The 23,035-nt window shown below is 38.4% G+C and overlaps 1 long non-coding RNA gene, 12 other non-coding genes and 2 pseudogenes across 48 annotated transcripts in view; all 15 read left to right on the forward strand.

Moving 5' to 3' along the window:
- Nucleotides 1–20,512, forward strand: part of LOC116591906 — an 88,784-nt gene extending 68,272 nt beyond the window's left edge. For 24 of the 36 annotated variants that reach the window (XR_004286199.1, XR_004286231.1, XR_004286217.1 and 21 more), the window contains 16 exons: nt 2,073–2,160; nt 2,861–2,945; nt 3,238–3,313; nt 6,547–6,631; nt 7,542–7,625; nt 8,457–8,583; nt 9,845–9,926; nt 10,811–10,893; nt 11,448–11,523; nt 12,851–12,936; nt 14,821–14,898; nt 16,011–16,081; nt 17,003–17,085; nt 18,108–18,193; nt 19,035–19,120; nt 20,035–20,512. This is a non-coding gene — a long non-coding RNA (uncharacterized LOC116591906). Of the gene's footprint in view, nt 1–2,072; nt 2,161–2,860; nt 2,956–3,237; nt 3,314–6,546; nt 6,632–7,541; nt 7,626–8,456; nt 8,584–9,844; nt 9,927–10,810; nt 10,894–11,447; nt 11,524–12,045; nt 12,228–12,850; nt 12,937–14,820; nt 14,899–16,010; nt 16,082–17,002; nt 17,086–17,330; nt 17,345–18,107; nt 18,194–19,034; nt 19,121–20,031 lie in introns of those variants that run through there. The other 12 variants (XR_004286226.1, XR_004286206.1, XR_004286230.1 and 9 more) reach the window with 12 other exon arrangements.
- On the forward strand, nt 2,276–2,353 carry LOC116592222. Its single transcript, XR_004286391.1, has one exon. It is a non-coding gene; the product is annotated as a small nucleolar RNA SNORD113/SNORD114 family (small nucleolar RNA).
- Nucleotides 5,697–5,771, forward strand: LOC116592241. Its single transcript, XR_004286405.1, has one exon. It is a non-coding gene; the product is annotated as a small nucleolar RNA SNORD113/SNORD114 family (small nucleolar RNA).
- On the forward strand, nt 6,964–7,035 carry LOC116592202. The gene has a single exon (XR_004286373.1). It is a non-coding gene; the product is annotated as a small nucleolar RNA SNORD113/SNORD114 family (small nucleolar RNA).
- LOC116592235 lies at nt 7,974–8,048 on the forward strand. Its single transcript, XR_004286401.1, has one exon. It is a non-coding gene; the product is annotated as a small nucleolar RNA SNORD113/SNORD114 family (small nucleolar RNA).
- LOC116592223 lies at nt 9,067–9,139 on the forward strand. The gene has a single exon (XR_004286392.1). It is a non-coding gene; the product is annotated as a small nucleolar RNA SNORD113/SNORD114 family (small nucleolar RNA).
- On the forward strand, nt 10,270–10,341 carry LOC116592203. The gene has a single exon (XR_004286374.1). It is a non-coding gene; the product is annotated as a small nucleolar RNA SNORD113/SNORD114 family (small nucleolar RNA).
- Nucleotides 11,230–11,304, forward strand: LOC116592225. Its single transcript, XR_004286393.1, has one exon. It is a non-coding gene; the product is annotated as a small nucleolar RNA SNORD113/SNORD114 family (small nucleolar RNA).
- Nucleotides 13,248–13,315, forward strand: LOC116592220 (annotated as a pseudogene).
- Nucleotides 14,349–14,420, forward strand: LOC116592238. Its single transcript, XR_004286403.1, has one exon. It is a non-coding gene; the product is annotated as a small nucleolar RNA SNORD113/SNORD114 family (small nucleolar RNA).
- LOC116592210 lies at nt 16,417–16,488 on the forward strand. Its single transcript, XR_004286381.1, has one exon. It is a non-coding gene; the product is annotated as a small nucleolar RNA SNORD113/SNORD114 family (small nucleolar RNA).
- LOC116592215 lies at nt 17,531–17,602 on the forward strand. The gene has a single exon (XR_004286386.1). It is a non-coding gene; the product is annotated as a small nucleolar RNA SNORD113/SNORD114 family (small nucleolar RNA).
- On the forward strand, nt 18,521–18,595 carry LOC116592221. The gene has a single exon (XR_004286390.1). It is a non-coding gene; the product is annotated as a small nucleolar RNA SNORD113/SNORD114 family (small nucleolar RNA).
- Nucleotides 20,430–20,504, forward strand: LOC116592232. Its single transcript, XR_004286398.1, has one exon. It is a non-coding gene; the product is annotated as a small nucleolar RNA SNORD113/SNORD114 family (small nucleolar RNA).
- Nucleotides 20,513–21,412: 900 nt separating the features above from the next.
- Nucleotides 21,413–21,482, forward strand: LOC116592236 (annotated as a pseudogene).
- The last annotated feature ends 1,553 nt before the right edge of the window (nt 21,483–23,035 follow it).

The following is a 23,035-nucleotide window of genomic DNA, read 5'->3' on the forward strand; positions in this document are numbered from 1 at the left end:
AAGCAAGGATCCATGATGTGACTAGAATGCATTCTGAATGTGTCTTGTGATTTACTCGTTTCTTCTCCGAAAGTCCATTTCAAAAGGAAATTCGGTATATCACGTCTATAGGAATAAGGCTGTAGCTAGACTTCAGTAACGTGCAAAAGTGGTATAAGTGACTCCTGGAAATTCAATGTATTATTCTAAGGGAATTAATTAAAAAATCAGTAGATGATAGATGAGTAGACGGATAGAGAAATGGTGGTAGGGAGATAGATCATGTAATTAATGCTGGATTAATGTTGTGAGGTGTAAATTTCTGTTCATACAATTGGCAAACCTTCCCTATTGTTAAGAGATCAGTCGGCGAAAGGCGTTTCCTTTCTGTGTTGCTAACTGTAGAGCAGTGGTTCTCAGACTGGCGTGAGCACCACAGTCCCCTGAAAGCTGGTTAAACTGTAGAGCGCTGGCCTCATCCTCAGCATCTCTTTCATTATATTTAATACTTTTTAAAGAGTGGTTTATTTCAGTCCCTGTTCGTTAGCATACAGTGTGATATTAGTCTTCGGGAGTACAGCCTAGGGATTCAGCACCTACAGGGTCACCCCATGTCCCTTCATCCCTGTCCCACGATTCCCCATCCCCCGACCCACCTCCACCGCTCGGGATGATGCTAAAAAAGATCAAGTCCATGTCATTCATTTTTATAGCTCCTTAAATTTCTATTTCAGTTTTTCCCTACACATTCCTTCACGGATACAGATGTAAACCACCTTTATCATGAGGCAGAAGCACGTAGGAGATGTAGGTGGTAGACCGTGCTTTAGTTCTGATGCATGTGGGGACTATATATAAAAAGAACATAGAAATTACATGCAAAGAGGGCAAATCGTGGACCTGCACTGTGCACGGAACGCATGCTGAACCGTATTTTACGATCAAGACATCTGTGACCTACTGAGGTCCATTACAAAAAGGGATTTAAGTGTTTGTATCTGTGGGACTGAACCTGTAGATTTCAGGAACACTCAAGGATCATGTTCTTTGCCTTGGTGCTTCATGGATTTTGATTTTATTGTCATCATGAATAAATGAGAGAAACAGACACGTCAGTTCATGAAGATGAAAAGTGTGAAGTGTATCCAACTATGAAAATACGTGGTGAGGCAAGACTTACTAGAACTTGGAGACAACGGAGTTCCTTAATAAATGGCTCAGGGGGTTCCATTTTGGGGTAAGGATGAGATAGATGGTAATACATAATAGTATGTGTGCTGGTTTTTAAGAAAATTTTATTTAAATTCAAGTTAGTTAGCATATAGTATATTATTAATTTGGGGATAGAATTTACTGATTCATCGGTTGCAGAAAACACCCAGTGCTCATTATATCAAAGTGCCCTCCTTAATGTCGTACCACCCAATGACTCCTTCCCCACACACCTCCCCTCCGGCGACCCTTAGTTTGTTCTCTGCAGTTAAGAGAGATGGTATAAGAGTCATGGGCAGTGCAAAAAGAAGTATCTGAAACTCTGAGATGCAACACAATACATAATTAGTCTAACCCCTCTTTTGGAAATGATCTTATGGGCAGTTACCAGAAATATGTAAAGGTCATGTTCTCATTTTGGCTTTATAGATTTATTATCTGTATACCTGTATAGATCCATATCTGTATCTAATGTATTATTTTGGCTTTATAGAATTCATTATCCTCAATGGATCAATGTTAGAACCATTTAAGAAATACAAATAAATAAAGAGAAAATGAAGCACGTCCAATTAGGAACACATGTTGGAGGCAGGACATATTATTAATAAAAATTAAAAACATCAGTGCCCATTAAGAAACGGATCAAGGTTGTTACTACTTGGCTAAGAATTATATAGACACAGGGAATTAAAAATCAATTATTTTAAAATTCTGAATCAGTCCCAGGTTGAAGGTTCTTCCTTTTGTTTGTAGGAAGGAAAAATAATGGAAAATTGACACATATGTAAAACACTGAGTAAATGACACGTGGAAAGGAAGGGTCTGTGTAGATAAGGGCTTAATTTTCTCTGTCCACTGCTCTGCCCCGTACTTCTCAGAATGGACGCGCTTGTCCTGATGGAAGCATCTTCCATGGTCATGAACTCTGGGCCTGCATCGATGCACTGGGAACTAGACACCACCAGCGTGAGTAATAGTCAGAATTCTTGGGTTGGGTTGGATGGTTTGCTTCAGAATATTTACTGCATCACTAGTGTGCAGTCATAACAACTTGGTGAACAAAGAGAAAGAGGACCAGTCCTGGGCCGATGATGATGACTGGTGGCGTACGAGTCACGGATGATGATGAGTATCGTGTGTCTGAAACTCTGAGGTCCAATCACACAGTTCGGTGCGTTCTCTTTGTTTGAAAAGGTGCTTTAGGCGGAACTCCAGAAGACACGGAGATCTTGTTTTTGGTCTCCGTGTTTGTTCATGCATTTTCATCTGCAGTGATAATCGGAGCATTGACACTGTCCCTGAACAAATATATATAAATATAAACAAGTAAAGAGGAATATGGGAAAGCATGCTCTAATTATAAAAATAGGTGGCAAGGCAAGGAATAGTATCAATAAATTTCAAATTTGTGAAGTCCAAAGACTAGTAAATGTTTGCGTGACTTAAGTCTTTGGCTGAGGATGATACAGGCCAATACTAATTGATGTTCATTTTCTGGGTTGGGGAAAAGATCTAAGTGGTTCCGATTTTCTTAAGAGAAAATGAATTCATAGAGTTACGCCTAATTAATGATTGCCTACAGCCCTGAAAAGGGAACTGTAGCGGCAAGGATCAGGGAAGACGGGGTTGCGGTTTGTTAACATGCTCTCCGCTCGCTACTCCTCAGCACCGGCGCGCTGGAGCTCCTGAACGCATCCGCACGTGTCACGGTTCTGTGCGCGCTTCTGCGTCGTGGGAGCGTGGCGAGCAGTGTGAGTACTGGTCGGTGTTCTCGTCTTGGATGGAACGTTCTGGTCTGTTTGATTTAATTACTCTGTTCTCAAAAAGTGTTTGATTCAGTCAAGAAGCCCAAATATACCAAATCAAGTATCGTTGTTGGGAACCAATCCGATGTTCACCCTTACGCGAAACCCTGAGGGTAGTTAATGAAAGAGTTTATCCTCAGTGGAAATGATTGCATGGATGGGTGGTAGGGATATTCAAGGATCTTTTACTTGTGATTTTTTTTTTTTTTTTGGTGACTTATGTTTATTTCTGTATTAGGCAGTTAATTACAATAAACAGACGCAGATGACAGTAGAAAAAAAGAGCCAGTCCCGGACCAGCGATGGCAGCTGAGGTACGGAGTCGCGTGTGTCTGGAACTCTGAGGACCAGCACAAAACCAATCCGTTCCATGGTGCTGACATGGTCCTATACAGATATCAGGATACACGCGGGTTTTCTTTTTTTGGTCTTGGTTTTTATTCACTTTCATTCTACAAATATAATCAGGTCAGTGAAAATAGCAATAAACATATTACAAATAAAGAGGAGGGGAGTAAATCATTGTCCACTTATAAAAATATGTGGGCAAGGCGAAGTACAGTTAATATGTAGTGCAAACCCTGACAATTAGTGAAAATAAATGACAGACGCCTGTTGCCCCTTTTACTGAGTATGACACAGGCCGTAAGGTGTAGCCATCAGTGTTCATATTCTAATCACTAACGTGATTTAGTCCCTTAAGAGAAAATAAAATAGGTATGATCAGAACTTACTAATTGCCTACACGACTGAAAAAATACAGATGGAATTATGGGCCAATGGAGAGAGTGTCTCCATCCTTTTGTTGTTGCTGCTGTTCTGGCCTCTGCCCTCCACAGAAAGGAAGTATTCCAGTTAATTTGAAATCTTAAATGGTCAGGAGCTCTGTGTGTTAGGAAGAGGGAGGCCAGTGTGAGTAATAATCAATGTTCTTCTTGGCTAGAGTACTGTCATACTTTTATGTATGTTTGTATGTATTTTAAGTTCAATTAGCCACTCATAGTACATCATTAGTTTTTGGTAAAATGTTGAATGATTCATTAGTTGGAGTACAACACAGTGCTGTCGTTTCAAAAAACATTTTTACTGTGTTATTAAAAATTTATATCACCATACAAAAATGACTGAAATCTCGCCATTTGGAATGACATTAATGGAGGTAGAGAGTATTATGCTAGAAGTCGGTAGTATGAGAAAGACAGATACCATACGATTTCATTCATGTGCAGTTTAAGAAACTAAACAAACACAGGGGAAAGAGACAGAGAAGGGCAAACCGAGAAACCGACTCCTAACTTCCGGGAACAAACTGATGGTTGCTAAGGGGATGCCGGGGGCGGGGGGATGGTTGAGCAGCGAGCGGATGGGCCTTAAAGAGGTCACTCACGATGAGCGCTGGGTGTTGTATGCGAGTGTTGAGTCGCTGCATTGTGCACCTGGAACTAACACAACCTTGCATGTTCACTAGCTGGCGTTGAAATAAAAACTTAAAAAAAAGTATTAAATATAATGAAAGAAGGTGAGCTATGCCAGCGTTAAATACAAGGTTAATGTGGAGCAGCGCTGATGAATGCGTATGGGAAATACTAAGCTGAGTTAATGAAAGAAATTTGGTCTCCGTGGAAATAGATTGTGTATATGGAGGTTAGAGCTACTAAAGAATCATACTCTTTTTTTGTGTGTCTGTCTGATTTATGTGTATTTCTTCACTGATGAATTAAATGGTGAACAAATGTAGGTTGTCATGGAGAAAGCAAGCCAGTCCTGGACCACCAGGGATGATGGGTGAGACACGAGTCATGTATGATAGAGACATTTTCTGGAGCTCCGAGGTCCTGCACAAATGGAATCTGGTCCCCTGTGCTTTATGAAGGGAAGCTATGGATGGGTATCAGGAGTATATAAGGATTTTGTTCTTAGCCTTTGAGTTCATGAAGCTTTAAAATACTATTATGAAAGTATCAATGGAAGAAAAACATGAATAAATGACTAAATATGGAGAGAATGAAGCTCTGTTCATCAAACAAAATATATACTAAGGAAAAGGCATATGAGTGTAAAGGAATAGATTAAAAAAAGGACCAAGTATATTTTGTATTTGACGAAGGGTGATTTAGACAGTGATAGGTAATAGTTACTGCTCTCAGTCAGGAATCAATTTGGAGTTTATTAATAAAAAAGTAAATAAATACTACCAAAAATTAATAAATGCCCAGCTGCCTATGCAAACAAGTGATGGAAAATATAGAGACAATAACTCAATTTTTTATCATATTGTCTACTGTATCATATTTTATCATCTCTTCAGGGGGCATGCACTGAGCTGATTTTATCATTCACGGTGATTAAGACTGTTAAGATATCTTTGTGTTAGAAAAGAGATAAAAGCAAGTAATTGTCAAAGACCTTGTTTTCGGTGATTTGTTTAAGAGCATTCACAATATCATTTAAAAGTAGTAAACTAGTAAATAAAATAAAGATGTTAACTATGGTCTGATGAGAAATACGATATGAAATATTAACGTTGATTCACTGATAATGTACAATATGGGGATTGACTAGTGAAAGACGCAATCTGTGTGGCGCACAATTCTACGATAGAAGTAGGTGTATTCAAGGTTTTTTTGGTGATTTTTCCAAATCACGCATTGATTTTTATTACCAATGAATTAGGATGAAGAAAAGGAGACTCAAATCTAGATTGATGGTGAAAACTGGTGGCGTAGGAATCCTCCGTGGTTGCGTGTTACACGCCTGTAACTCTGAGTCCATGCAAAACAAAATCTAGCTTGTTTTCTGTTGTAAGTGACCCCGTGGGTCAATGTAGAAATATACAAAGTTCATATTCTTTTTTAAAAATTTTTAAATTTTTTAATTAACATATATTATTAGCCCCAGGGGTACAGGTCTGTGAATCATCAGGTTTACACACTTCACAGCACTCACCATAGCACATACCCTCCCCAGTGTCCATAATCCCACCACCCTCTCCCTGAACCCCTCTCCTGGCAACCCTCAGTTTGTTTTGTGAGATTAAGAGTCTCTTACGATTTATCTCCCTCCCGATCCCATCTTGTTTCATTTGTTCCTTTCCTATACCCCCAAAACCCCCCACTCTGCCTCTCAACTTCCTCATATCAGGGAGATCATATGATAATTGTCTACAAAGCTTATACTCCTATGTTGGGTTCATAGCGTTAGATTTCTGGTTATGAAGGAATCAGTAATCAAAGCATTGAAAACAACAAAAACAACAAAAAAAAACAGCAGATAAATAGGGTGAATGAAGCATTGTCCAGCTTGGAATATATGTGGTGACATATAAGAAGTGAGGAAGAATGCTCGTTTGCTTAAGAATTCTATAAGCACTGATAACTTATCAGTTGCTACTGATCAGCCTCAAGTTTAAGCTTTCCTTTAGGTAAAAGAGAAAACACATTATGAAAGATGAATGCATGCCTAAATGAATGCAAGAAATGTAGGAAGAAGGACCCATGGAGACAGGATCTGAAATTTCCTCTTGTTTGTGCTCCTCTGTACTCCTCAGAAAGGACCTGGCTAGCAGATGTCAGGATTCTTCCTTGGTCACGGGATCTCGGGTTGCGTTCATGTGTCAGGGACACGGAGACCATGTGAGTCGTAGTCGAAGGTTTGGTCTTAGTTTCCGTTCTTTGCTCAGCAGGATTCAGTGCATCATTGAAAACCGTGGCGTAGAATCAGTAAATCCAGTTAGCCCACTGAGCAACATGGGATTGATACAAAGCGTTGTATTGATTAATGCATATAATACGAATTGAGAATAATTAATGAACGTAATACAGACGTGAGAATGGTTCTAAATAGATACATGGAATTGCTAAGCTCCATATAGTTTCTGGGAGTAATCATTGTTAAAATTAGAATCACTGAATTAGGAATTGATCAGTAAATAATGGAGAAACGAAAGGTGACCGAGAGGGACGACTGGACCGATGATGACCGCTGGTGGCGTATGAGTCGTGTACGATGAATACGTGTCTGGAACTCTGAGGTCCAACACAGATGGACTCTGCTCCGTTGTCCCTGTTTGATGTGGTCTAGAGGCAGAGTCAGGAATATTTAAAGACCGTGGCTTTTGTCACTATATTCATGAATTTCCTTCCTATTTTTATAATCGGATCAGTGAGATTATTAATACACAGATGTCAACAAATTTAAATGAAGAGAAGGGGAAGCCTTGTCTAACTATGAAAATAGGTGGTTAGGCGACAGTTACTATAATATAATAATACCTTAATTATATTGAAAAGACTGATATCCATTAGGAAAGAGATGGTATTAAGGGTGTTGTGTCTTTGGCTGAGGTTGGTGGTATGTACCATGTTAAGAACAGTGTCCTTTTGGCAGGGGCAAGACGGATATTGTTTGTTTACTTAATAGGAAAGAGATATAATCTCAAGTCGCCACTTGCCTAAATGACAGACTGAGTGAAAGGTGGGATACAGGGGCGAGGGAAAGTAAGGTCTCCATCTTTTATCCCCTGCTCTGTCTTGTACTCCTTAGAACGGTCACCATCAGCTGATGGAAGCATCTACCCTAGCCGCTTCGTGGTCGAATCTGTGGGTGATAGCGTGGACCCCAGTGCGAGTAAGAGTCAAAATTCTTTTCCTGGTTTGGTGGTTTTTCAAAAAGGTTTTCATTCCATTATTAAAAAAAGTGGTGAAGTCTAACTACTGATGACCAGCCATGGCCCAATAATTAGAATCAGGTTAATAAGAAACATTGTGTTAATTAGCCTATGTAGGAAAAACATTGAGGTCAGTTAATGGATGATACATATTGTTAGTGGGAATTAATTCTGCAGACAAATGTGAGAGATATGGAAGGACTTGTTTTGAGGTTTTGTGACCCCTAGGTATTGTTTTGTTATTCTTAGTGAAATGATGAATTAATCAAAACATGTAGACATGATTTGGAGATCATGAGGGACATGCCTGGGTAAATGATGATGAGTGGTGGCGCAAGGGTCCTGGACAATGAACATCACAGGTCTGGAACTCTGGGTTCCGACACACAAAAAATCTAGTCCTTTCTCCTACTGGAAGTGATCCTCGGGAGAGATGTCTAGACATGCATGTCTAACAGTATTGTTACAAAAAGAGTGACAAAAATATACAAACAAATAATAGATAAACATGAAGAGGGTGAAGCAGTGTTCATTGCTGTAATATATAATAAGTAAAATGATATTAGTGTGCATCAGAATGGAAAAGAAAAGATCCGTGTCTGAGTAAGAATGATGTGGGGAATAAGTCGTAATTACTGGAATCTGTTACAGCGTCGACATTTGATGTATTAAGGGGAAAATTACAATAATTTCATAAATGCCTAAATGACGGCAAGTGAACAGTGGGATATATGAATCAGTGGAGAGAAGAGCTCAAAATTTTTGTCATCTTCCTGCTTGTCACTCCTCAGAACAGACACTTGAGCTGTTTTCAGCTTCCGCCGTGATCAAGACTGTGATGTTCCCTGTGAGCACTGAAAGAGATGGAGGCGAGGGCTGGTCAAAATGGTCGTCTTGGAAAGGGCCACTTGCTTCAGGGTAATCAGGGTATCATTAAAAAGCATTAAATTGATTAAAAAAACAACCAAGGCCTCATGGCAAATGGGATGAGACCCATCACGTTGACTGATGAGTAATGTAGGAGATGGGGGTGATGCACGCCGTCTGGATAATGATTCTGTTAACTGACGTTAGAGATACTCAAGGATCTTATTCTGTGGTTCGTGTGAACCATGTATTATTATTATTTTTTTAAAGATTTTATTTATGTATTTGACAGGCAGAGATCACAAGTAGGCAGAGAGGCAGGCAGAGAGAGAGGAGGAAGCAGGCTCCCCGCTGAGCAGAGAGCCTGATGCGGGGCTCGATCCCAGGACCCTGGGATCATGACCTGAGCCGAAAGCAGAGGCTTTAACCCACTGAGCCATCCAGGTGTCCCCCATGTATTATTTTTATAATTGCCAAGGAACTGATGATTTCACGGATACAAAAGTAGAAATGAACTAAGAAGAGACTCAGTCCTGGACCAGTGATGAGGACGGTGGCATAGGAGTCATGGACGATGAAACTATGTGTCTGAAACTCTGAGGTCCAACACAACGTAATTTGGTCTGTTCCTTCTCTTGAAATCGATTCTACAGAGCGCTGTCAAGTACGAGATCACATTCTTGTTTTGTTTCATAGATAACAGACGTTATTATTAAATGGATCAATGATAGAACCATCATGCAAATACAGATAAACACATAAGGAAGAATAGCGTGAGGTATTGTCCAAATACAAACCCCAGGTATCAAGGCAGAATATATTTTTTTAAGATTTTATTTATTTATTTGACATAGAGGGAGAGATCACAAGTAGGCAGAGAGGCAGGCAGAGAGTGAGAGGGGGAAGCAGGCTCCCCACTGAGCAGAGAGCCCGATGCGGGGCTTGATCCCAGGACTCTGGGATCATGACCTGAGCCGAAGGCAGAGGCTTAAGCCACTGAGCCACCCAGGCACCCCCAAGGCAGAATATATTAATGTGAAAAGCTGGAAAAACTGATTGATGTCCACTAAGAAATAAGTGGACCAAAGGTCATCTCTTTGGCCGTGGGTCTATAGGCGTGCCTAAGTGGGAATCACTTTAATTGTTTCTCAGACCGAAGATCAGATTTTTATAAGTTGACCATACGTATGTAAAGAAACAGAAATGAATATCGAATACTGGGTAAATGAAATGCAGCAAGCAAGGAACAGTGTGGATTAGGTTCCAATTTTTTTTTTTTTTTTAATCTTCCACTGTGTTCTGTACTCCTCAGCATGAGTACGCACGAGATGATTCGGTGACTTCCCTGGGCGCGAGGTCTGTGGTTGCTTCTGTATAACAGGACGGAGATTCCTGTGAGTGATGGTTGACGTTCTCTTCCCAGTTTAAGGGGATTTTCTAAAGGGTATTCCCTGTTGGTTATAAATTTTAATTGATTATTTATTAGTATTATATATTAAAACACATAAAATAGAATTAAGGAAGGCAGCTGGATCTCTGTGTACAGAACGTACGAAACACATTGGTGAACGCAGGTCTGCCGTCTGAAGACACTGATGAGAGACACTGATGTGCGGTGAATTCTGTGTACAGATTTGGGACTTGTATGTACCAAGTCTCCTTGGAGTCGTCCCACTTAAAAATTAGTAGTGAATTAATGATCTGATCAATTAACAAATAGAAAAAGAGGGACGGTATTGGATCGATGATGACCGCTGGTGGCGTATGAGTCGTGTACGATGAATACGTGTCTGGAACTCTGAGGTCCAACCTGGTCTACTCCATTCCCAGTCTGAAGGCATCCTATAGACCGATACCAGCAGCAAAGGAAAGGTTTGCTGTTGATGCATTTTTATTTTATTCTTACAGTTGGATAAATGTGAGAATCTATAAATAAATAAATAAATAAAGATGACTAGAGTAAAGCATTGTCCAATTACAAAAATATATAGTGAGGCAAGGAATACTGTGACTCTATTATGGAAACCCGGTAGTTCAGGTAGAAACAAATGCTATTTGACTGTTACCACGTAGGGTTGGGATGATGTAGACAGTGTGAATTACATCATGTCCACATTCTGGCTCAGTGGTATGATCGAAGTCGTTGGTTTTCGTAACAGACCGAAGTACGTACACCAGACTAATGATTGCCTAGAGAGCTGTGTGGACGTTGAAGCTGGCATAAAAGGAGAGAATGTCTCAACCGTTTTTATCACCTGCTTTGCTTTGTACTTCTTAGAAAGACAGTGGACCTGATTTAAGGATTTCTCCCTTGATCCTGACCTCTGCGTTGGCATCTGTTTTAGGAGACTGGAGACCCGTGTAAGCATAATCGCATTTCTTCTCTTGGTTTGGGTTGTTGGTCTAAGGATATTTACTGTAGTAATCCAGTATTTGAAATATAATCAAAGAGGGTTATCTTTATCCTACTGACAACTAGGAGATTTTTAGGAAGCAGCGTATTGATTTTCAGGAAGCGTGTAGGAGAAACCGATACAGGGCAGGGATACAACGATAGAAAGATGGGTCTAGAAGCATATTAGGGATATCAAGGCCTCATTGGGGCTTGTAAATAATGGAATCTAAATATTATCATTAGTGAGTTAATAAGTGAGTCAGTAAACAATATTGAAATGAATGAAGAGAACGCGGTCTTTCTGGATCAGGGATGGTAACTGCCGGCGTCCGAGTCACGGATGATGGGTGATACGTGTCTGGAACTCTGAGGTCCAGCACAGGGGAGATAGATGGCTTCCTTCTCGTCATGCACTTGCTTTTCTTAATACAATTGAACCATGAAAGAACCAGTAGACAGGAATGTGGATCACTTGAACGTCTTAATCTTTTTATCACTTTTTGTGCTTGGTACTTTTCAGAATAGAAGGTCAAGGTGATTTCTGCCTTCCTTTTGGTCTAGGGCACCATGTTTCCTCTTATAGGAAAGAGACTAACGTGAGTAATGATTGACCTTTTTTCCTTGCTTTGGGTCATTGTTTAAGGGCTTTCATGGTCTGATTAAAACATAGTAAATACAAGGAAATATTAATTACAGCTCAGTGATAAATATGATATGAAACATTACGCTGATTAATTGATAATACATAGCATTTATTATTGAAAGCGATATGATCTATTTTGTCAGTGATTCTATAGGAAGAGTTTAGGAATATTCAAGTATTGCCTCAGTTTTTCTGAATAGTGTATTGATTTTATTATGATCAATGAAGGTATGTTTCAATTGATAGATATGTACAAGTGAATAAAGTAACCTCTGTTGGAACCAGTGGCGGTGACTGGTGGGGAGGAGTCAATGGACAACAGACAGTATGTGTCTGGAACCTGGAGGTGCAATATAATTAGTATTCTATTTTCTCTGTTTATTTGATCCTACAGATAGATGCTAGGAATGTATAAAGATTACATCCTTATTCTGGGTGAATTTATATATTTGTTTATTTACTGTCTTATTTTTAGAAAGGAGGGAGAAAGGAAGAGAGAGAGAATCCTAAGAAGGCACCATGCCCAGCATGTTTTAATCAGTGGAACACTTCATTTCAACCTCGTATCTGTCTGACACGGGGCTAGATCCCATGATCCTGAGAACATGACCTGTGCCAAAATCAGAAGTCAGGCACTTAGCCGACTGAGCCATGAAGGTACCCCTTGGATGAATATATTTATATTTGTTATTATGGATGGACCAGTGATAGAATCATTAAAGATGGAGCACTGGGGGTTGTACATAAACAATGAATCTTGGCACACTGCATCAAAAACTAATGAGGTTATTGTATGGTGACAAACATGACACAATAAACAAAAGGAAAAAAAAATAAAAAATTAGAATATATGGAAAGAAGAATCATTAAAGAAAATATAAATAATAGATTAAGAGGAAAAAGTTAGTTATTCCCTAATTCTGAATGAAATATTGTCATGTCAGTGATAAAATTCGCAGACACTGATGCCCTTCATGAAATAGTTGTTTCCTGGCTTTCCCTTCTTTCGCTAAGGATTATATAGACATGAATAATTAAGAGTCAGTTTCATTGTTCTGGGTCACCTGCACCTGGGTTCTGGGAACCTGCACCTCCAGGTTCCAGACACATACTGTCTGTTAAGTTTGAAGTTTTCCTTTTTGTTAAGAGACAAAGATCTATGTTACGAAAATTTTTGGATTCCTAAAAGACTGAGGAACATCAATGTGGAAGGCAAGTATCAATGGAGATTAAATTTTTATCATTTTTTTCTGTCATTGACTATGGTTTGTACTTCCCAGAATGGACAGATGCGAGCTAAACAAGCATTATTCCAAGGTGGCGAGCTCTACGATAGCTTCGGTGTGACAGAGGCACAGGGTCCCATGTGAGTCATAGTCCGATTTCTTTTCTTTGTTTCAGTGATTTTTTCCGGCTCATTTGCCGTATTCAAAAATTCCATATAGAATCACAGAAGGCTAACTGTAGCTCTGTGATAAATACTGAATTTGAGAAAACACTGTATTGATTAATGCGTGTGTGGAAAACTGAGATAATAATGAAGGATAGTGATGTATATTCGGTTTAAGGACATAAAAACACATTTCGTTTTTTGTGAATAATAGGATTTTAAATTAGCAGTGAACTAGTGATTCACTCAATCTGCAAAAGAATGTAACGTAGAAGGAGAGACAGTATTGGATCAATGATGACCACTGGTGGCGTATGAGTCCTGTACGATGAATACGTGAAACTCTGAGGTCCAACAGAAAATCTAGTCCGTTCTCATTATTATTTGTAACAGACAGATGTCAGGAACATAGCAAGATCTTGATTTTGGTCTTAGTGTACATGCATTTATATGTATTGTTACATATACATGTATGTAAGTATACATATATGCATACAATGCATTTACATATATGTAAATGTAAATTTACATATAGGTAATTAAGAGGTCCTATAAATAAATAAATGAATAAAATGATGAAGAGAGGGAAGCATTGTCTAATTATAAAAAGATGTGGTTAGGCAATAACTAGGACTCAATTTATTAATTTATTATTAGTGATTAATAATTAATACTATTACTCTACCATGAAAACCCTGATGTGCAGTTAGAAGCACGTTGTGCGTGGCTGTTACCTGTACAGCTGAGGACGGCATAGATAGCATAAGTCCTGCATAGTGCTTGTCGACTGGGTCATTGGTAATTTGAAGTTTGTTTTCTTAAGGGAAAACATACATACACCAGATTAGTGATGGCCCAGATCCCAGATGACTGACTGTGGGCAGGGAAAGGCGAAGACCAGTGGAAACAGTGTCTCAGCCTGTGTTGTCGTGGGCTCTGCCGTACACTCCCGAGGACAGACGCCGCACACTTGAGCTGGTTTTCTTCCCTGATCATGATGAGTTCCAGGCTTGAGTCTTTGTTTTAGGAGATGGAAGACCAATATGAGTAATAACCAAAGTTTTTGTTTTGATTTGGGTGGTGTGTCCAACCCTCTTTACTGCAGTAATAGAAAAGATGAAATCAACTCAGATTCCTGGGTAGTAATGCTCAAATGGCCAGCTGTGTCCCGGTGACAGATTCGAGGTTGAAATGAAGTGTTCCACTGATTAAAACATTTATGAAAAACTGGTAATAAATATGACGGAGGTGTAACATGGGAATGGTTCCAGATATCTATCACGGCAATCAAGGCCCTTTTGAGTGTTTGTGAATCATACAGTTTTATGATTAGTGAATTAATGACCTAATAAACAATGTAGAAGTGAATGAAGAGAAGGCAGTCTTTCTGGGTCTGTGACAGCCGCCGGCGCATGAGTCACGGGTGATGAAGGATACGTGTCTGGAACTCTGAGGTCCAGCACGGAAGAGATGGGGTCTTTCTCTCCGTGCATTTCCATTCTTGATTGTAATTGGATCAATGAAACACCAATGAGAAAATATATTTTAAAAAAGTGAATTGTAGAAGTATTTAAACATATGCGGGGAGGCAAGAAGTACTGTTAATATAATTTGAAAATGCTGAAGTCCATAGAGAAATAAATGGTACATGATTGTTCCCTCTTTGGCTTGGATGGTATAGACTGGTCACGTTACTGACAATGTTGATGAACTTCGAAGCGGTTCCTTTTTATAAACGATAATGAAATGAATATTCTCCAGTAACGATTTCTGAAGGCCAGACCAAGTGACAGATGTAAAGCAAGGGTAGTGGAAGAATGTCTCATTTTTTTCTCATGTTCTCTGCTTGGTACACTTCAGTAGAGATGCTCCAGCTGATTTCACCTCTACTCTGATCGTGGTCGTTATGTTGCCTGCGCCTTAGGAGACTAAAGCAAGGTGAGTAGTAATTAGAGATTTTGTCTTGGTTTGGGTCGTTTGTTTAAGGATATTCACATTATTATTGAAATTTTATAAATATCATCAAAAAGTAGGGCACCTGGGCGGCTCAGTGGGTCAAGCCTCTGCCTTCGGCTCAGGTCATGATCTCAGGGTCCTGGGATCAAGCCCCGCATCGGGCTTTCTGCTCAACAAGAAGCCTGCTTCCCCCTCTCTCTCTGTCTGCCTCTCTGCCTACCTGTGATCTCTCTCTGTATTAAATAAATAATATCTTTAAAAAAATAATCAAAAAGTAAATTATGGCCCAGTGATAAATACTATGTTGATTATTGATACTATGTAACACTTAGATTGATTAATGAGAGAGAGAGATAATCTATGTTAGCAATTATTCTATAGATAGAAGTTAGGAATATCCAATTTGTTGATTCTTTGGTCATTGTTAATCAGGTATTTTACTATAATCATTGAATTAATGATTGATTTGATACAGATGTAGAAATGAGTAAAGGCAAAGTTGATCTTTTATGTGCCTATGAGAATAACTGGTGGCAGGTCAGTTACGGATGATTGATAGTATTTATGTCGATCGCGGAGGTCCCGGTCAATACACAGTCCTTCTTTCCGTGAGTTGATCCTATGGAAAGCGCAAAGAGAATGGTTTCACTGGGTCATACATTTATATTTATTATTACAAGTGGATCAAGGGTAGAACCACTGAGGAATACGAATGGTGATAAACATAAACGCGTGAAGCATTGTTCAGCCCCGAAGACCAGTGTATAGGCAAGAAATAACCATGAAAATTGCAAACCCTGACACCCATTAAGAGCTAAATAGATCAGGACTGTCACTTCTCTAGCCAGTAGTCATTTAGACATGAACAGGTCAGAGTCAATTTTATGGTTGTGGATCAATCTTAAGTCTGAGGATTTTTGTTGCTGTTGTTGTTAAAACAAACAAAAATCAATGTTAATGCAACATTCTGAGATATCTCAATGACCGTGTAAATGAAATGTGGAAAGCAAGAATCAATGGAAATGAACGTTTTATTTTATTTTATTTTTTATCATCGACGGTGCTTTTCGTGTCTCAAAATGGACACATTTGAGCTGATGGAAGCAATCCTGCCTGGTGGCGAGCTCGGTGGTCGCCTCCCTCTGTTCGACGTGCAGAGAACAGCGTGAGTAAATCCCGTTTCTGGTCTTGGTTTCCGTGATTTTATTATTCAGGGAATTCATTATATTACTTGAGAGTTCCATTAGAATCACAGAAGGCCAACAGGAGCTCAGTGACAAATACTGAATTGTATGAAACATGATATTGATTAATGCCTGAATGAATAACAACATAATTTTAAAAGAGATACATTGATGTGAGAATGATTCTATTTACAGAGTAAGAATATCCTGAGTTTTCTTGGGCTTCTGTGAATGACAGGGTTTTCACATTATTACGAGCGATTCAATTAATAACTCGACAGAAACGTAGAGTTGCATGAAGGGGAATGGACAACACTGGATCGATGATGACCGCTGGTGGCGTATGAGTCGGATACGATGAATACGTGTCTGGAACTCTGAGGTCCAGCAGAAATGGAATCTGGTTTATTGTCATGTTTGAGGTGACTCTGTAGACGGATACCAAGCACATACAAGGATCTTGGTTATGGGTCCTTGTCCATTAAAAAATTTTTTAATTTAAAAAAATTAAAATTCTTTTAATTTTTATAATTAGATCAATGAAACAATCAATCAACAAGCATGTGAATAAATAAAGATTAAAGCAGTGAAATCTTGTCCAATTATAAAAATAGGTGGTTAAGTAGGGAATAGTGTTAGTGCGTATTTAAAATGCTGATGTCTACAAGGGAACATATGGTACAGGACTTGCTCTTTGAGGATGATGCTGTTATGGATAAGTAATAACCAATGTTCAGATTCGTTATCAGCTAGATTGATAGTGTTCCTTTACTTACGAGAAAAAAATATACGGTATTGTAATTCATTACTTAGTAAGGGAGTAAATTAAAGATGGGATGCCAGGGCCCGCGAACACCATACCTCAGTCCTTTTTTTATCTTGCCCTACTGTGTGCTCTTCAGAATGGACACACCTGAGCAGATGTAACGCCTTCCATGATCCTGAGTTCTGTGCTTGCCTCTGTAATAGAAGGATGGGGATTAATGTAAGTAACAGTGAAATGATTTTCTTGGTTTAAGGTTTTAGGTCATTCACTGTATTATTAAAGATCTACAGCGTATAATGAAAAGAGGCACTGTATTTCCCTGATAAATGCGGGCTATGTAAACTATTATAATAGTTAACCCATGCATGATTAATGTGGAAAGCAAGACTCAATGGAAATAAACGTTTAATTCTATGTTTTATCATGGACTTTGCTATCCATGTCTCAAAGCAGATACATTGGAGCTGATGTAAGCAATATTAATTAAAGAATAATTCATTAAATTAATTCAAGAGATACATTGATGTGAGGATGATCTAGGTAGAAGTAGGGACATTTGAGTTCTTCCTCAGTTTTTATGAATTACAGCATTTAAAATTATTAGTGCATTAATGATTTCCTCAGTAAACAATTAGAAATGAATAACGAAAAAGAGGGATAATATTGGATTGATGATGACCACTGATGGCATATAAGTCATATGTGATGAATACGTGTCTGGAACTCTGAGGTCCAACAGAAGAGAAATCTTGTGCATTCCCATTGTTTGAAGCGATCCCGTGTGGACAGATGTCCAGAATACGCAAGGATCTTGTTTTTGCTGTTAGTGTTCCTGCATTTTCTTTCAATTTTTATAATTGGGTTAGTTAAATAATCAATAAACATAAATAAAGGGGAATGTAATGAAGCATTATCCAATTATGTGATTGTGCAAGAAATACGTGATTATGCAAGAAATACTATGAACATTCTTTGGAAACTCTGAGGTTTAATTAGAAGTGAGAGCTACGTGACCGTTAGATGTATGGCTAAGGATGCTGTGGAGAGTGTAAATCGTAGACAATGTTCAGATTCTGGGTCATTGGTAAATCAAAGTTACTCATTTTCTCAAAAAAAAAATATTTACACCAAATTAAGAGTTGACCAACAGTGGATTTAATGAAAGGTTAAAAGCGCGGACCAGTAGAATGGAATGTCTTGACTATTTCTATGATATGCTCTGCCTATGATATCCTCCACAGGACGGACAGATTAGACCTGCGTGAGGATTCTCCCCGATCAAGGGCCCTCGGGTTGTATTTTTGTACTGGGGCGACAGGAGACGGATGTGAGTAATGGTCCAAATTCCTGTCTTGTTTCTGGTATTTTGCTAAGGATAGTCATTGTGTTCATACAAAATATGAAATACAACCAGAGAAGGCCAGCTGGGGCCTAGTAATGAATACAGGATTGAAACGAATCCTTACATTGATCAATGCATTTATGAAAAGCAGGATAACTGACGAGAGAAGAGTGATACGTGAACGATTCCAGATTCATATTCTAGATAAACGTTCCTTCTTCAGGTTTTGTGGATCATATAGTTTTAAATAGCAATTAGTGAATTACTGATTAACGAAGAATGTAGAAATGAATGAGAAGAAAGCGGTCTTTCTGGATCAGGGATGATAACTGCCAGCGTATGAGTCACGGATGATGAGTGATACGTGTCTGGAACTCTGAGGTCCAGCACAGAAGAGAGGCGGTCTTTCTCCCCATGCATTTCCATTCTCGATTATAATCAGATCAATGAGATAGCAGTAAGGAAATGCGTAAAAAAATACACATTGTAGGAACATTGTCCAATTTTAAAAATATGTGGGGAGGCAAGAAGTATTATTAATATAATTTGAAAACACTGAAGTCCAAAGACAAGGAAATGGTACATGACTGTCCCCTCGTTGGCTCGGATGAGATGGGACACATTGTAGATGGTTTTTATATCCTGGATCACTGGGAAGTTCAAAGTAGTTCATTTTTGTGGAAGACGGTGAAATAAATATGTTTCAGTAATGATTTCCTAACTGCCAGGCTAAATGGAAGAATTAAAGCAGGAATCAGTGGAATAATGTCTCTCTCTCTCTCTCTCTCTTTTTTTTTAATCATGTGCTCTGCTCCGTACTCCTCAGAATGGACACACTCTGGCAGACGGTAGCATTCGTCCAAGGTCACCAGCCCTCTGCTTGCATCTACGTTGGAGGAGCATGGAGACCATGTGAGTAAGACTCAGAGCTTTTATCTTGGCTTGTTTAGGGCTATTCAGTGTGTTTATTCCAAAGTATTAAATAAAATCAGAGAAGGCAAAATATAACAGTGTTTACTACTGGATTGATATGTAGCATTATGCTTACTAATCCGTAAATGTAACACCAAGGTCAGTTAATGAGAGAGATTGAGTCACTGTAATATTACAGAGACTATATTAATGTATAAACGTATAAAGACGTTAGGAATGCTGAAGGGCCATATTCCTATATTTTGATTTATGTGTATTTTTTTATTAATGAATTAATAAATAAATGTTTATGAGAAGGGAAAGAGTGAGTCTTGGACCAAGGATGACAACTGGTGGTAAATATCTGGAACTCAGATCTGATCCATAAATACACTAGTCTGTTTCTCCTGTGTTTGGGGATCCTCTGTACAGATGTCAGTAATAAAGAAGGATTTCGTTGTTGATGTTTGTAAGTAATTTATGGAGTTTAGTAATTTATGAATTTTAGTAATTGATTTATGAAAGTATTAGTAATTAGTAATTAATGTATGAAACGATTAATGATAGGATAAATGAACACATGTATAAATGAATAAAGGTGAGGAGATTGAAGTTCTGTTTTTGGTAAATACAGAACAAGGTAAAAGAATATTAACATACATTGGATAGAAAGGACCGGGTGTGTTACATCTTTGACCGGGGTTGAGTAAAGTCACGAAATGCTGTAGTCAGTTGTTGTTGGAACTGTTGATGTGGTTCCAAGTTTGAAGTTTACTTATAAGGCAAGAATAAATATATCCATTAAGTTAATAAGTGCTTAGGTGATTATGTAACTGAGTGGTGGGATGGACGAGTCAGTGGAGAGAAAGCCTCAATTTTTTTCATCCCCTTCTATTTTGTCCTCTTCAAAGCAGGTGCTCGAGCTGATTCCGTCTTCCGTTGGGAAGTAGGCTTGTCACGTGACCAATGCAACAAGGAGAGTAATGGTCAAAAATTTTGTTTTTGTTTGGGTCATTTGTGTGTGTTTGTGGTATTATTAGAAAGTAGTAAGTATCATGAAAATGTTCACTATGGCTGACGAATAAATATGATGTAAACCATTGTATTCATTAATTTCTTACATAACATTGAGTTTAATTAATAAAAGAAATGGAAGCTGTGTTGGCAATGATTCTATATTAGACGTTAAGGGCATTCAGGCATCTTATTCTTGGGTTTTTGTAAATTATACTCATGTTAATCTTTTCAGTGAATTAATTATTTAATCAAAACAAGTGTAGAAAGGAGTTGAGAGCAAGGGATCCTCTATTGGACCAGTGATGATGACAGGTGACGGCTGATCCATGGATGATGGGCAGTGCGCATCTGGGTATCTGAGGTCCAATGTGATAACAACTATTCCTTCTGTTCTGTTGGATTCTGTGCATGGACGTTAGCGATATACAAAGATCATGTTCTTATTTTGAATTTATACGTTTGAGTTTGTTATTCTTAGTGGATCCGTGATAGAACCACTAAAAATATGGAAATTGAAAATATTTATGTTCATTAGGAAATAAGTAGAGAAAGGATATTACCTTCTTAGCTAAGTGTTAATACTGGTAAGAGTCTTGTCTCTCTGAGCCAGTGTCAAGTATGAGGTTGTTCCTTTTATTAAGTGAAAAATAAGTGAGGAAATGAAATATGGAAAGCAGGGATCAGTGGAGATAAGGTCTTAACTTTCTTTTTTCTCACTGACTGTGTTTTGTACTTCTCTGGACAGACACACTGAGGAAGCATTGTGTTATGCTGGTGAGCTCCATGATTACATCTGTATGTTAGAAGCATGGAGACCCACGTGAGTAATCGTCAAGTTCTTGTCTTGGTTTCAGCTATGTTTGTTTGTTTGTTGTTGTTGTTTTTTTTTTAAGGATATTTGGTTTATTTTTAAAAGTGCCATGTAGAGTTAAAGGTAGGCAACTGTAGCCTAGTGACGACTATTGAATTCCTATGAAATGTTATATTATTACGAGCATGAGGTTTAAGGTAATTTTTTTCACATTATCTTTTTATTTTTTGGTTTTTTAAATTCACATTATCTTTTTATTTTTTGGTTTCTTAAATTATATCACAGGTGAAAGTTAAGATAATTAACGAAAAAGATATGTTGATGTGAGAACAATTCTGTATGCAGATTGGGGTATGGTGACTCTTGCATTATTCTGAATAATAAAGTTTTAAATTATTGTTAGTAAATGAACGAGTGAGTCAGTAAACAATGCAGAATCGAATGAAGGTAAAGAAGGGCCGTCCGGGGCCGATGATGACCACTGATGGTGTCTGAGTCCTCCGCGATGAATACTATCTGAATTCCGAGGGCCAGCACACCAGGAAATGTAGCCTATTCCCATCGTTTGACGGGATCTTATACACAGGAGTCAAGAACAGATGAGGATCTTGTTTTTAGTTGTGTTCATGTGTTTTTATTCTATTAGTATATTTGGATAAGTTTTTTTTAAATAAAGATTTTTATTTATTTATTTGACAGACAGAGGTCACAAGTACGCAGGGAGGCAGGCAGAGAGAGAGGAGGAAGCAAGCTCCCTGCTGAGCAGAGAGCCTGATGTGGGCCTCGATCGCAGGACCCTGAGATCATGACCCGAGCTGGAGGCAGAGGCTTAATCCACTGAGCCCCCCAGGCGCCCCTGTCCATTTATTTCTTAATGGGTATCACTGCTTTCAATGGCTATTACTGATACAACTTGCTTGGTCACAAACTTTAACAGTGAGACAATGTTCTGCCCTCTTGTTCTTTACATATTTATTTGTATTTGCTTAATAGTTCCATCATTAGTCCATTAATAACAATGAATCTGTGCCCACAAAATCACTATGAGAGTATGATCTTTGTACATTCCAGATATTACTTTCACTGAAACAATTCCAAAAAAGGGAATAGACTAATTAATTTCGATGTTTGTCATTCAGACATGAGCAGTCACGTTTGGGCCTCATTACAGTCACTAATGTCTACTTGTTTTTATTGAATTAATTCATCAATTAACTAACAACAATACAATAAATGCTTAGAGACCACAAAAACTTGAAACAAGAGTCTTAAATATATCCAACATTTGTCTTTAGAATTATTTCCTACTGACAGTATCTTTCATTAATTAACCGAAATGTTGCCTATATAGATTAATTAATATAATGCTTCTTATTAGCCTCAAATTTACCATCTGGCTATGGTTGTGATCGTTAACTTTATATCACATTATTAATTGTGCAGCTAAAATCTAGTTTTAAAAGACCACCAAACCAAGTAAAGAATTTTGACTGTTACCCACATTGTTTCCTATGCTCTTAATACGTAGATGCAACCACAAAGCTCGTGGCTTTGGTGGAATGTCTGAATCAGCCGAGGGGGGTCATTTCAAGGAGCACAAGGCAGAGCAGATGATCAAAAAATTGAGACCTTATGATCATTGGCCCCCACATTCCGTCCATCATGAATAAGCAATGAATTAGGATAACATGTATTTTATTTTTCTTAGGAAAATGAACAGTATCAGTCTTGTAGCAGACAGCATGAACACTGATGGTTACTTATAAAGAATAACACCATCCTACCATGTATTTCCTAATAGACATTTGTTTGCAAAATATATTAACAGTGTTTCTTGTCTAACCACATATTTCTGTAACTGGACAATATTGTGCCCACTTCATACTTACTTATTTATTTATTATTTCATTGATCCAATTAAAAAAATAGAATATATCAGCATAAAAGACCCAAAAGGAGATTATAGATTTATTTACAAAATACTTTTCCATGGGGCACCTGGGTGGCTCAGTGGGTTGAGCCTGTGCCTTCAGCTCAGGTCATGGTCTCAGGGTCCTGAGATCGAGCCCCGCATCGGGCTCTCTACT

Source organism: Mustela erminea, chromosome 5, assembly GCF_009829155.1.
Source record: "Mustela erminea isolate mMusErm1 chromosome 5, mMusErm1.Pri, whole genome shotgun sequence".
Lineage (NCBI taxonomy): Eukaryota > Metazoa > Chordata > Mammalia > Carnivora > Mustelidae > Mustela > Mustela erminea.